This window comes from Eucalyptus grandis, chromosome 8 (assembly GCF_016545825.1).
Source record: "Eucalyptus grandis isolate ANBG69807.140 chromosome 8, ASM1654582v1, whole genome shotgun sequence".
Classification (NCBI taxonomy): domain Eukaryota; kingdom Viridiplantae; phylum Streptophyta; class Magnoliopsida; order Myrtales; family Myrtaceae; genus Eucalyptus; species Eucalyptus grandis.
This window is the reverse complement of record NC_052619.1, coordinates 22,870,593-22,884,199: the sequence shown is the minus strand read 5'-3', so window position 1 is coordinate 22,884,199 and position 13,607 is coordinate 22,870,593. Positions and strand designations below refer to the sequence as shown.

Below are 13,607 nucleotides of genomic sequence, written 5' to 3'. Positions count from 1 at the left end.
ATCGTGGTCACTCCGATCTTCACGTCCGCGAACATCAAGCCTTTAGGCTCCTTCGCCTTCTTGGCCTTGATCGTGCTAAGGAGTCACAGTGATCCCAACCATGCCTCCTCCCTAGGCTCATCCTCTTTGCAAAGAGCGGCCAGCTTGGCGTTATTCAAGCAATCCCGCGCCATGTGCGGACCATCGCAAAAGAAACAGCTATACGAGCGTACCTTTCTTTGCCCACCTCCATTTGGCCCCGCATGAGCCCGGTGAGGATGAGGTTCATTTGGCGGTGGTCTACCTCCGATCGAGCGGTTGTTTCTCCCCTGATCTCCCCCACCAGTGCCTTTATCCCTTGGACGAGTGTCCGGTCGGGATGTGGAAGGCGACGCCTAGTACTCCACGAGCGACTTGACTACAGTCATGGCCATAGTGAGATCTCCCACGTTGTACCGCTTTAACTCTTGCTTTGTCCATGGCTTGAGATCGCCCATGAACTGGTGAAACGCTTCAACTTCATTCATCGAGGGGATTTAGAGTAGCAACTCCGAGAACCGCTTGATGTAGTCATGCACACCCCTTTTCTGCTCGAGACGCTTCAGCTCGTCACAAGCTTCCTCCTCTGCATAAGCGGGAAAGTAGTTCCGTCGGAACTCTTCGACGAAACCAACCCAGGTCATGATAGGATTCCCGCACTTATCATCCGAGCGACGACACCACCACAACAAAGCACTATCCGCTAAGTACATAGATGCAATGTTTACCCGTGTTTGGTCGTCGTTGATTCCCATGGCCTGGAAGTACCGCTCCATGTACCACAGAAAGTTGTCCACATCCTTGGCCACTTGCGAGCTCTGGAATTCCTTCGGCTTCGGCGTGTCCACTTGTGGACTTTGCACCGTGATCACTCTGTTCACGCGTGCAGCTTGTGCTTCAACGAACTTGCCCGTAAGCTTCGCTATCTCCTCGCGCATGGCCGCCATCATGGCCTCCAAGGGTTCGTACCGTTGTGTGAGTTCCTCCTATAGGGTCCCTAGCAACTTGTGGCAGAGTTCTCTCATGCTGGTCTTGAGCTCTTGCACTTCCACAACCAGCTCCTCCCTTCCGGCGTCAACTCCGTCCACGGTCTGGGTTAGGTCATCAACCGATCCTTGGACATCGGAGACGAACAACTTTAGCTTCGCCATCCGTTGTGCAAGATCTCCCGTTGGATCCTTCGAACCACCACAAGTCTTCTTCCCCTTGGCACCACCCTTCTCGGCGTTCCGTCCACGATCAACGCAGTCACCACCCATAACGAGCGCCTCATCAGATCGTGGATCAACCATTGCACTTGCGCTTGGATCACAAATCAGCTCTAATACCACTTGTCACGGGCCGATCGATTCGCTCTCGATCACTCCTCGGCTTACCCGTGCAGCCTTAAGGTTTTACCCCTAAGTAGCCTTTCAACACTCGACTCACAAGGGACTTTGTAGAGAGAGAAACTTCTTGAGAGAGAAGCTCTGCTTTTTCATATAACTTGTGAATGAATTACAATGAGGGAGGAGACCCTTTTATATACAAGTATAAGGCAAACCGTAACCGTAGATCTCCCTTAAATCTGACGGTAGAGATTGCACCTCCCTATCTACCAACTACCAGCATTCATTGCCAACTACCAGCTACTCGTATTTATAACGTATGCGTACAAATACAGTATCGCCCGTCCCTAGGAGAATATTCTACGTCTCGAGGACATAAGCTGAGGGTCATCAACGTGTCACGCCCGTGCCATGGAAACCTCTTGGACATGCTAACTTTCGGGCCGTGACAATGGCGTGGGTACATCACAATTCCGCGAGTCGATTGTTCAATGGAGGCACGAAATCGATGGCTGCGTCATCAAATCTTGTGGTCAAAGCCCCTGATTGCATCCTCTCTCCTCCGAATGAAGAAGACAGAGCCTTAAATTACCTTCTCTCTTATGGGCACGGCATTATAGAAATAGAGATTGACTGCTCGGTCTTGACCAACGCAATTGCAAGCCCCCACTAGCTCACAGGGGAAACTTGTGCGATTATTAAGGAGCTTAAAATCACTAACCATTCTAATTCATTGTTGGTAAAAAATGGTTGTCAAGTCATTCCTTGTCTAGACTAGCTTGAGGATAGATAACTTATATAGTTTCTTTTAAATTGAAATTCCTGCACTTGCATCTATCTTAGGCCTGAAGAAGAATTTATATAATTTTTACTACAATTACAAACTTAAAGAGGAGATGAAGCACATATTACACGTGTAGCAGAGGATGATAATTTGTATAACAAGTTGGCATGCTCATCAGCACCTAAAATATTTGGACATGGGGACATTAAAAAGGCTTTGCTTCTCCTTCTTGTTGGAGCCCCTCACCAAACGCCGGAGGATGGATGAAGGTAAAAATAGTAGTATAGTTGTATGATGGACTTTCAACTTCTTGACCGACCAGTTTCTCCTTTTATATACTAGGACAGTATAGGTGATGTAGTTAACCAATAGATGTGCTAATGTGTAGCAACATGAGTTTTGCTTATACAAAATTTGTAATGAGGAGAGAATTGTCATTTCTAACTATGCCTTTTCTTCCTTTTTGTGCATATTTCTCTAGACCTATATGATTTGCTTATTGCTGCTTTGACTAGTATTCACATCATATTCCTTTTATCATTCCTTACGTTTGTACCGAACATTCGAGGGCAGTTTGTACTTTTAGAAGCGTTCTTGTACTTTTCATCTATGTTTTTCTAAAACTTCAGGGTATATACATGCATTATAAATACCGGGAGATCTACGTATTTGTCAGATGGTGATCCTGGGGCTGCAAAAAGTCAACTTATGAACCATATAATAATTGTTGCACCCAGAGGGGTATACACCACAAGCAAAGGAAGTAGTGGAGTAGGTCTCACTACTGCAGTCTTGACGGATCCACTGACAAATGAGACTGTTTTGGAAGGAGGACCCTCTCTCATGCAAAATGATGTATAATTAAACGGCACCCATATTGTTCCTAGGTGAATTTGGTGAATGGAGATGTTGCTTACGATCTTACAAAGGAACTCTATTAATAGTTTTGTGCTGAAGCAGCCTAGTAGAAGGATCTTGCTCAAATTTTGAGCTCAAATGCTTATAACAATTGGGAAATTTTAAACTTGATGATTAAAATAAAAATAAAAAATAAAAAAACTCATCCAGATACTAGCGAGACATAGATTTATTTATGTGCTATAAAATTTTATTTTTTATTTGGTCGGAAAGATATTTCATTGATTAATCCGGGGATCTTGAAGTACAACTTAACTGAAAATCCAAACATAAAATAAAATAAAGTTCCAGCGGGGGATGGGAGACCCAGTTACTTGGTAAAGAGTCGGTATTGTGAGACTTCGCAAGCCAGTCTGCCGCGCGGTTGGATTCCCGAGCTTCATATCGCAATGTAACATTCGGCATTTGGGCCAGCAATTCTTTGCAGTCCAGGACAGTCGGACGAGAGGCCCATGCCACTTCTGTTTGGCCCAAGATGGCTTCCACGGTGTAAGTGCAGTCCTTTGGAGATACACACGGGGAAGAGAAGATGAGATGAGTTCGTGCGGCGATGGGAGACACATCGAGCTGTTCATTGTCTTCTTAACCAAAGTAAAGCTTGTTGGACAGCTAGGGTTTCTCCCTCTTGAGCCGATTGAGCTCGAAATTTCTACGCAAAACCTCCGATACACACACCCGCTTCTCCTCTGCATATACCAGCAATGGATCCCTCTAATTTCTCGGCCAGCCAAGAGCAATCGACGTTGATCTTCAAGGAGCTCGTAGCTAGAGGCTGCTAGGTGCGCGGATCTGATCTCTTTATTTTTGTCCGTGGGTTCCATTTCTCGTAGAGCTGGTGAGAGAGTAGGGCTTCATTAATGATCTGTTCTTGTGTTTTTTGCTTCCCGTTGAAGATCAACGCGCGTTGGGCTTTCCGGATGAGCCAAAGGGTGGTCGCGAAAATCGCTTTTTGACTTGGCTTTGTGATGCCAGATCTGAGGTATTCACTCACCCATCAGTCTGTTCTTGTTATAGAGGTTGGAGAAACATTCATGTCAGTATAATGATGCTGCCAAATCTTTCTTGTCCACGGGCAAAGTCCAAAAAGGTGTTCGAAGGACTCCGGAAATTGGGAACATAGTGGGCATGTCGGCTCAGGTATAATCTTTCTCCGGTATAGATTGGCTCTAGTAGGAAGGCCTTCATTGCATAAACTCCACATGAAGTGTCTGATTCTGGGTGTCGTATGTAAATGCCAGATTTCTGTCCATAGTTGTTGCGGCACCTGATATGAAGAGGATGCATGGCATTCTGATTTGCTTGTGTTGGCTGCTTGTAATTTATGATACCCGCTTTTGGTTTTGTACTCCCATGAATTATGCCCTGTCCAAATTAGACGGTCAGGTCTGGCAAATATGCTGAGTGTGGTTGCTTGAATTTCCTATGAGATTTGGCTGTCAAAAAGCTCTGTGATCATCTGATGTTTCCATGTGCGCGTAGTTGGGTCAATGATCTCTGCCACTAACTTAGGATCATCACGGTTCGCCGATCCCCCAATACTTCCTGACATTAACCAACGGTCATCTCTCAAGTTGATGGATTTTCCATCTCCGACCTCCCATTTCAGATCAGGTTTTAGGGCATCGCGGCGTATTAAAAGGCTTTGCCAACCCCAAAATGGTCTGGCTCCTCTTGTAGTAGTCCATAGATTACCATTAGGGAAATAGAGGCCTTTAAATATTCTGCTCCACAAGGCTTCAGGGGCTTTCTCTAATCTCCAGGCTTGTTTTCCCAACATGGCTTTGTTGAATTCCACTAAATCTTTAAACCCCATTCCTCCTTGTGCCTTCCTCTTCTTCAACACTTCCCAACTCTTCCAGTGAATACCTTTTTGTTGTGCATTCTGTCTCCACTAGAAGGCTGAGATTTTCCTTTTGATTGCTCGACAAATAGATAGAGGAATTTTAAAGATATTCATGGCATACTGGGGTAATGCCTGAACAACCATTTTAATTAACACCTCTTTCCCCGCCTTCGATATTAATTGTTCTTTCCATCCCTCCAATTTTATGTCCACCCGTGCAATGATCCAATCTAGCATCTGTTTTTTAGTTTGGCCCTAATCAGATGGTATCCCTAAATATTTCCCAGTTTTTTCTAGGATAGGAACCCTAAGTTCAGCTGCAATATTGTGTTTTAAAACCTGTGGACAGCTAGCCCCAAGAAAAACACCAGATTTGTTCAAAGTTGATCGATCCCGACCCGGATGCAAAGCAAACAATTTATAATATTAGCCGATTCTGAGCTTCCTTAAGAGTACCATCCAAGAAGAAAATAGCATCGTCTGCAAAGAATAGGTGGGATAAGATAGGGCAGTGTGGGTTTAATTTGATACCCTTTAAGGTCCCATCCGTAATAGCCTTAGTCACCATATGGGAGAGAGCATTTGCCATAATAATGAATAAATAAGGTGAGAGAGGGTCCCCTTGTCGAATACCTTGAGTTGGAGTGAAAGAATCCCCTAGTTGGCCATTAATTAACACCCGGAAGTGAGCTGAAGATATACAAAATTTGACCATATTCACCCAGTGCACATTAAATCCCATCCTCTTCATACAGTCACATAAAAAGTCCCACTCAACTCTATCATAAGCCTTCTGCATGTCTAGCTTCAGCACGGCTTGGAATTTTCGACGTCGCTTTCTAACCCGTAATTGATGTAGGACTTCTTGAACAATAAAGATGTTGTCCTGTATTTGCCTACCCCCTACAAATGCGCTTTGTTCCGGGGATATAATAGATGGGAGCCAAGGTTTGAGTCTATTTGCCATGACCTTTGTAATAACTTTGTAACTAAAGTTGCACAAGCTTATAGGTCTGAATTATGTTATGCTTTCAGGATTAGCAACCTTGGGGATAAGCGTGATAAAGGTCTCATTAAGGGCTTTATCAAATCTGCCTTCTTTGAAAAAGGAATCCACTAGATGAAATATATCTTCTTGAATAGTAGCCCACTGACTCGATAGAATAGACCACTTAACTGCGTCTGTCTAGGGGCTTTGGCAGCCCCATTTGGAAACCACTTGCTCCACCTCCTCCATAGTAACCGAGCTGTTAACTGCTCATTCATTTCCTCAGAAACCGCAATTGGACAATGCTCTAGAATTGGTTGATAATGCCGAGGACCCACAGTTCTATACAACTCTTGGTAATAGGTGGTTATGTGGTGTTTAATGACATGAGGCTCTCAACTCCACCTATTCTCTTCAATCTTCAACATCTTGATTTGATTTCTTTGTCTCCTTTGAATTGTGGTAGCATGAAAAAATTTTGAGTTCCGATCGCCCCACTTTAACTAGTTAATTCTAGATCGAATGCCCCAATACATTTCTTCTTGGCGCCACAAAGAGCTGATTTTCTCTGTGATAGTATTATATTCCTCTGCCCCGACTATCTGGTTTGCCCTGTTTGTGATCTGAATGAGATGATGGCTTAGCTGGTCAATTTGTTTAGAAGCATTTTTGAAAGATGCCCTGCTCCATTTTTGCAAATCTTCGGTTACCCTTTTTGTTTTCTGTACCAGATCTCCTTGCTGCCAATTCTCTGACTTCCAAGCATTGTTTACTATAGTTACACATTCTGGATGATCTAACCAGAAAGCCTCGAACCTGAATAATTTATGTCTTTTCTGTTCCCCTGCATTTAAACATAATAAGAGGGGACTATGGTCAGACCTGATTGCTGGAAATGCAAAGGCTTCGGCACTGGGAAATAGGAGCCTCCATTCGAGGTTGCAAAATACTTGATAAAGCCTTTTTTTGACTAAATCATCCCCATCTCTCTTGTTAGTCCACGTGAATGCGCACCCCTTGCTTTCAATATCTATTAGAGAACATGAGTCAACAAAGTGCCTAAATGCCGTCATTCGAAATCTTTCTGTTAATCGTCGGCCTATCTTCTCCCAATGATATAGCACCTCATTAAAGTCACCAATACAAAGCCAAGGTGCTGTTGTCGCTCCATGTCTAGTATAAAGTAGGTTCCAAAGAGATACTCTCTCATGGAAGTCAGTAGATGCATGTAAGAAGGAGATCTGCATTTTATATCCATTTCCAGTCACTTTACATGAAAGATCAATGAACTCTTGGCTGCTATGCTCAATAGTAAGTTGTACCAAGTCATCCCAAAGTAACACCAAGCCTCCCGCTGTGCCGATAGGATTAACAACAAACATATAAGAGAATTTTAGACTTCTTTTGATATGTTCCACCCTATGGTATTGATTTTTGGTTTCCATAAGGAAAACCAGGTTAGGTCTCTCGCGAGCCACAAGGGCTCGTAGGTGCTGGACTGTCAAGGGAGAACCTAAACCTTGACAGTTCCAGCTTAGCACCTTCATGGCTTTCTTGGTGGCTTATTAGGGCTAGCCACCAAAGCCCGTGCTGTTTCGCCTTCCCATAGTTGAATTGGTGTTTCTAGAAATTTGTCCATGTCCACAAGGGTTGTCATGCTGCTCTTTCTCTCATATGGGGTGAATCATTTTAACTTTTTTGATATCTGTTTTTTTTTCCCGATTTGGCTGCTCTTGTAATCCTCATCTCTGCATCGTGCATTAGATGCTCCATCGGTTGTTCCACATCCCGCTGGATGCGTTTGCCTTTTTCTGTGCTGCAAGTTACTCAGAGAGTGATAATTCAGTGTTTTTTGTATTGCGGGATGATAAAGAACAATGGCTTGGCTGCCATCTGTTGATGATTTGCTGTTCAAGTCATTAGTGGAGGGAATAACCGGTGTCTCAGGAATCACTTCCTCTTTAGATAAGGTAGGATCTATCTCCCCATAAAAGGTAGTCCAACAAGGGCTGCATGTCTTCACCTCTGCTTTCATCCAAGATCCATAACGTCCCGGTTTGTCTTGAGGAAGACCAGATTCTTCATAGGGAAATGTCGGGCAATAGTTTGCATAATGGCCAATGTAATCACAGGAGTAACAATAGTGTGGTAGTCTTTCATATTTAAAGTCAATCCACCACTTTCTATCACCCACATGAATTATTGTTCCAGTTTTCAGTGGATTAAACAGATTCAGCCTTACTCTTGCTTTTCCAATTCTTCTAGAGTTGTTATTCCGAGCATCAATTCTAACTTCCTCTACTTCTCCCATTTTTCCAGCAATCATTCGTATACAATCCTCCGTCATAGCAGCTCTTGGAAGCCCAATCAGATGCACCCAAAAGGAACAATGTTTAAACTCATAGCAGTGCTCGGGAATAGTCGAGTCACCTTCCTGTAGGACTAACAGATGGCTTGAGAAAGACCAAGGGCTTGTCTGCAGAATTCTTTTATGTTCTTCCTTCGAGTTAAAGATAAAGACAAAGAAACCTGGTTCAATTACCTCACACCTAACCTCTTCTACTTTCCAAGCCCTTTTTGTTGTCTCCCAGAATGCGGGAAATTGACATTGGGTTTCGAGAACAATTTTCCATATAAAAGATACTCACCATTCTATTTATGAACCTCGGGGATGCATCCATTCAATTCTGTGATATCATCAGCAGCCCATAAATCACCCATCCGTTTGCAAAGAGCCAGCATTTGGAGATGATTTTCCTGGTTACCCTCCATGGCTAAATGAAGTGTAACCCTAAAGTTACAAGGATGCAGTGTAGGGGATATGGGCGAGAAAGGTAGGTTCGGATGGCTTTTGTGACTGATTTGGAAATGAAGGGAGCTCTGCAGGTTATTGATTTACTAGCAAAAAACTGTAAAGACAGGTTAGGGTTTCAGCTGATGTGCGATTTTTGGGATCAGAACAAGGGAAAGGAGGAACTAATCGGGAGGGGATGCTTTGGGCACAGCCATTTCTCACGAGGAGAGATGCAGGAGAGAGGAGAAATCACCAGAAAGGGATTGAAGGAAGCTCACCTTCAGCGAGAGGGGAGACTGCCGTCGGGCAGAGAGGTGCTCGCCTTCAGCGAGAGGTAACCTTTCCTTTATGTGCTATAAATGAGTTTGACAAGATAGACGAGTTATATCGTGCAACAATATATGTATTAATTAATAATAAAATTATTATTATTATTATTATTATTATTATTATTATTATTTAAAAAAAATTGCGGGACCGGGCCAATCCAGCCCCTTCTCGCCTTTCTTTATTCCCCTCCTTTCTTTTCGCTTGGGCCCGGCCCGGCCCTTTTCCTTTCTCTCCCCACTTCCTCCCTCTCCTCCACGCTCGCTGCAAGAGCAGCGACTCTTGTCCGAGACAGAGGGCAGGATGCAGAGCAGAGCAGAGCAGATCATCCACCGGGGTTCGGTGGTCGAGATCAGGCCGACCGCGGCAGGCTGGCGGTGGCATAGGCCATGCGCGGCTGCCGGAGGCCACTGAAAGGAGGCCGAGAGAGTGAGAGAGGGACGGAGAGTGAAATCAGGGAGCGAGCGAGCGTGCGAGCCAGCCAGCCAGCCAGCCTCCCCGGCATCTCGGCCGCGCCTAAGCCTCCGCCGATGGCCCCCCGCTGACACCCTCGAGCCCACTTCACCCTTTACCCCCCTTGCCCATCACACGGGCAGCGGGGCGCTTCTCCGTTTGCCTTTTCTCTTGGATTTTTCCGTCGTGCTTGTCATTCTTGCTGCAGTGATTGGGTTCTCGGTTGGATGATTAAACCACCATCGTTTGTCTGAGCTGAGATATCGTGAACATGGTTTTATCTAGTATGCTTGGTCTCTGTTCTCTCCTCTCGCTCGCGCGGCAACCCAGCTCCGACCTCTCTTGGTACCTGCTCTCTAGCGTGTCTGATTACTTACTCCATTTTTTTCCGGTTCTAGTATCGATAGCTATAGATTGTTAACAGCTGGTGTGGATCTTGTTCAATGTGACGCCCAGAGGAAGAAATTCTAGGTCTTTCGAGTGTTACTAATGTATCGCACTTCAGCAGTGTTTCGTGAGTGATGCTGCTGAGCTTAGAATGACATTAGTATTTTGTTACCGAACTTTATGGTGCATCTGGAATTCTTTCCATTTTAATCCATGAAATTGTAGGAAATTCTGAATGAATATAGCAGATGCAACTGATTTTATTCAGTCCCCGCAACTTTGTAGTTCATGGAATGCATGGTTTAGCAGATGACGAGAGGAACAATCAGTCCATGCATTTCTGAAATCTTTTTGTGGTTAATACTTTCACTGAAGAATCTAAACGATTACAGTAGCGTTTCTTCATTGAGAGATGACACACAAGTAGCTTTCAGGCTATTCACAGACTCTCAGATCACTTTATTTTCCTTCATCAAATTACACTGGCAACTGACATGACCAGTGAGAGCAAAATAAGGATGACGTATTTTGTGCAGCGGTTGTGCGACTTCATAGTTAAACTTGAAGAACTAAACCGAAAAGAGCCAAGAGATTTTATAATGGCCGTACAACTTCTCCTGCCATTGTAGAATATGCTAGTTTTGCTACATAGATGGTTTTCCACAATGAATTAACTGCCAAGATATGCATCTCAGCGACCCCAATTACTTGACACTTCATGAGCAGAATGGGGCATGAGACCCCGAAGTTTATGGTTTCCCTCCATATATTATTACTGGCGAATGACAGAATTTTGTTAATATGTCATATTTAAAAGGAATTGGAAAAGCTCATTAGTGTAATGCTTGAATCAATTTTTTCTTTTTCAGTGAATCACGCAAACAAATGAGCAATCGCATTAGCTAGATTAACAGGCCGAAGCCAAACAGGTAAAAGTTCTCCCGGAGACAGGCATCTGCATTTTGAAGCACACCAATGTAGAACTCCTTCATTGTCTCTATAATCTCTATATTTGCATGAATTGGTTAAAGCCACGTTAGCCAGATCAACTTCAACCAAAAGGAAAAAAAAACGAGATGATCTTCGCAACATAAAGATCATGTAAGACAGTGAACTGCATTAACCCTTAATTCTCTAAGCATTAGAAAAAAACTAACGACTGGATTATATTATTATCATATAAAATATCACTTTCCTCACGATCTGTGTATCACATCACCTACTCTCTGAGATATCATGTTCATCGCGAGCTCTATATGGCGCCTACTCTCATTAGCTTCCGTACTGAGATTCTCAATAGTTGCCATGAATTCTTCCAACTTTTTCTGAATCTCCAACATTACAGGCTTCACCGCTTCTTCCTGTTCTTCTCCAAGAGTGAAGTTGGCATTAGTTTTCAGCTGATTCAAAAGCGACCAAATCCTCTTCAATTCCACAATCGAGATCAAGGTTCTCATATTCATCATGTCTATCAACTCCTTTTTCTTTTCAAGTTTCGCATGGCAATTTTTCCACCGAGTATCACACGACTTGCCGACTGTCCCTATTGGAGCTGCCAGACCAGCAGCTAGAGCAGTCACAAAAGGCGGCACATTGATCGCGACCGCAACGACTGAGAAGATCAAAGTGGCCACGAAGGCTGTCAGAAATATGGCCTTGGTCACCCTTTTCCAAACTTTCGTAGATTTGAGTTTTTTGTCAAGCTTCTTCGCAAAAGCCTGCAACTCCTTGCACAACTTTTTCTGCTGGTTATACACCAAGTTAAAAGGCTTGGACAACTCGTTCATGAATAGGTCGCTTGCGTTTTTGAATTTCTGGAGCTCCTGCCTTGTCTTGACATACTTCTCCCCTCCCACATTCTCTCCTCCCTCTTCCTCAAAGTGCCTAAGTGCATGCTCAATACTCAAATAGTTTTCATGGGCCCCACTCACACATTGCTTGAGGGAAGTGTAGAATTCTAATATCTGTTTGCCTTGCTCAAACTAACAACCCACTAAATTTGACAGCTCTTTGTCATTCCTTATGTCTTTGTCCAATGTAAGAATGATCTTAGCTGATATAAGGTGCATCTCTGGAAGGTCAGTAATCACCTCTGTTAGATTGTTGATTGTCAGGGATTGAGCCTTAGCACCAGCTGCTAGTGTCCCAATTACTCTATCAGCTTGGTCATGTAAGGTCTTCTCAAAATCTTGCAAGCTCGTGTCAACTCCATCGGCAGCTTCATAAGAGGTCAGGTCAGACCGGTATCTAAGGTAGCTGTCTTCCATTGATGAAGAGTCTACTAGCTTGTTTTTACTAAATTTCCCACCCATTCTTTGGGTCCAAAAATGTGAAAAATGGGGATTGCCAAAAAAACTCCAAAGCCAAACCCTTCTTCAAGTTTTGCTAAGCAAGCACAGTGCTTGAATTATATATATGAAAGGTGGGTACAGTGGAAAACTGCCCAAAATACCTGAGCTCAGATTCACCAGAAAAAAAGGCAGGACTCACAGACTCATTACAGATCAGCTAAACCCCCTTCTCTTTTTTGCTCTTCTTTCTGTGATTTTACCTCAGTTTCAGCTGATACCACAAAGAACAGATGATCTTGTTTCCACTGCAACTCCTTCAAAAGGACCAAACCAAAGCTCAATCACGGTGCAGACACCAAGAGTCAACTGCAGACAAACAAGCAAAGGGGGGCTTAGAACTAGGGGTAAGCATGGTCCGGGTTGGTGGCACCGAGGACTGGACCGAACCTATTGGTTCGGTCTGGTTCCAGGGTCAATCCGGGACCAACCGATAATTTTTATCAAGGCCTAAACATAGCAAGAGGAGTTGAAGTAATCAACAAATTCGTGAATCGAGGTCAAAAGGGAAAAGTTACACAAAGCCAGGAAGGAGGAAGTGGGCACTTTGTTCTGAAATTTAATTATTAGTCAGATTAAACTATAGCTATGCAGCATTCACAGTTACTCAGTAATGACAAGTTCACAAAGTTTAGAGAGTTTGCCGGTGCGTATCTATGATCAAGTGCTTTTTACCTTGTCATACAACTCCCAAGTCAACGGAATTTGGCCTGATTCCTGTGCCAAATTAAGTCAATTCTCTAGGAAGGTCGTAAGCACTACAGTGATGGAGCCTGCAGCCAATAAAGAAGCCAGTTTCTCAGAAAATCCACAGGAAAATTTGAAGGAACAGCAAAAAAATCTGCAAGAAGTCCTTCATATGTCATTATGACCGCTAATGTGCTTGCTTTTTTGTACATTACACGTGATAACTATCCAGAAGAATTTTTACTCCGTGTTATAAAAAAGCTTCTTCTCTCTCATTGGGCAAGGAACTCCTTCCTGGCCAACTCAGAGAAGCGTATTGATTATAATGCCCCATATCACTTCTTTTCTTTTGTTTGGAAAATACTATCAGGATCTTCCATAGCTGCACTATGCTTCTTCAAGCAACTCAAAGGTATGTAAAAAAATTCCGCGGTCTCCTTCTGTTCTTGCGTTTTTGAGTCTGCATTTTTAAATTAAAAGAGGACATATTCAATGCGCTAGCAACTGAAATTGCGGGGTATCACCGAAATTCCCTTTCTTTGCCTAGCAAATATTTTGGCATTTTTCACCTAGTTTCAGCTTGTTGGTGTTTTTGCGGAAGCGTGTGTGTGCAAGTGTTATGTGTGAATAATAAAAGGACTACAATGGCAAAGGGAGAACATAAACTGCAAGCTTTTGGAAGGATGTCTTCATCGAGCTTTCGCAGTTCTAACGTGCCACGACACTCATTCC

The 13,607-nt window shown here is 43.6% G+C and overlaps 1 pseudogene; it reads right to left on the bottom strand.

The window, feature by feature from the left end:
* Positions 1-10,981: 10,981 nt before the first annotated feature.
* On the bottom strand, positions 10,982-12,549 carry LOC120287535 (annotated as a pseudogene).
* Between the last annotated feature and the right edge of the window lie 1,058 nt (positions 12,550-13,607).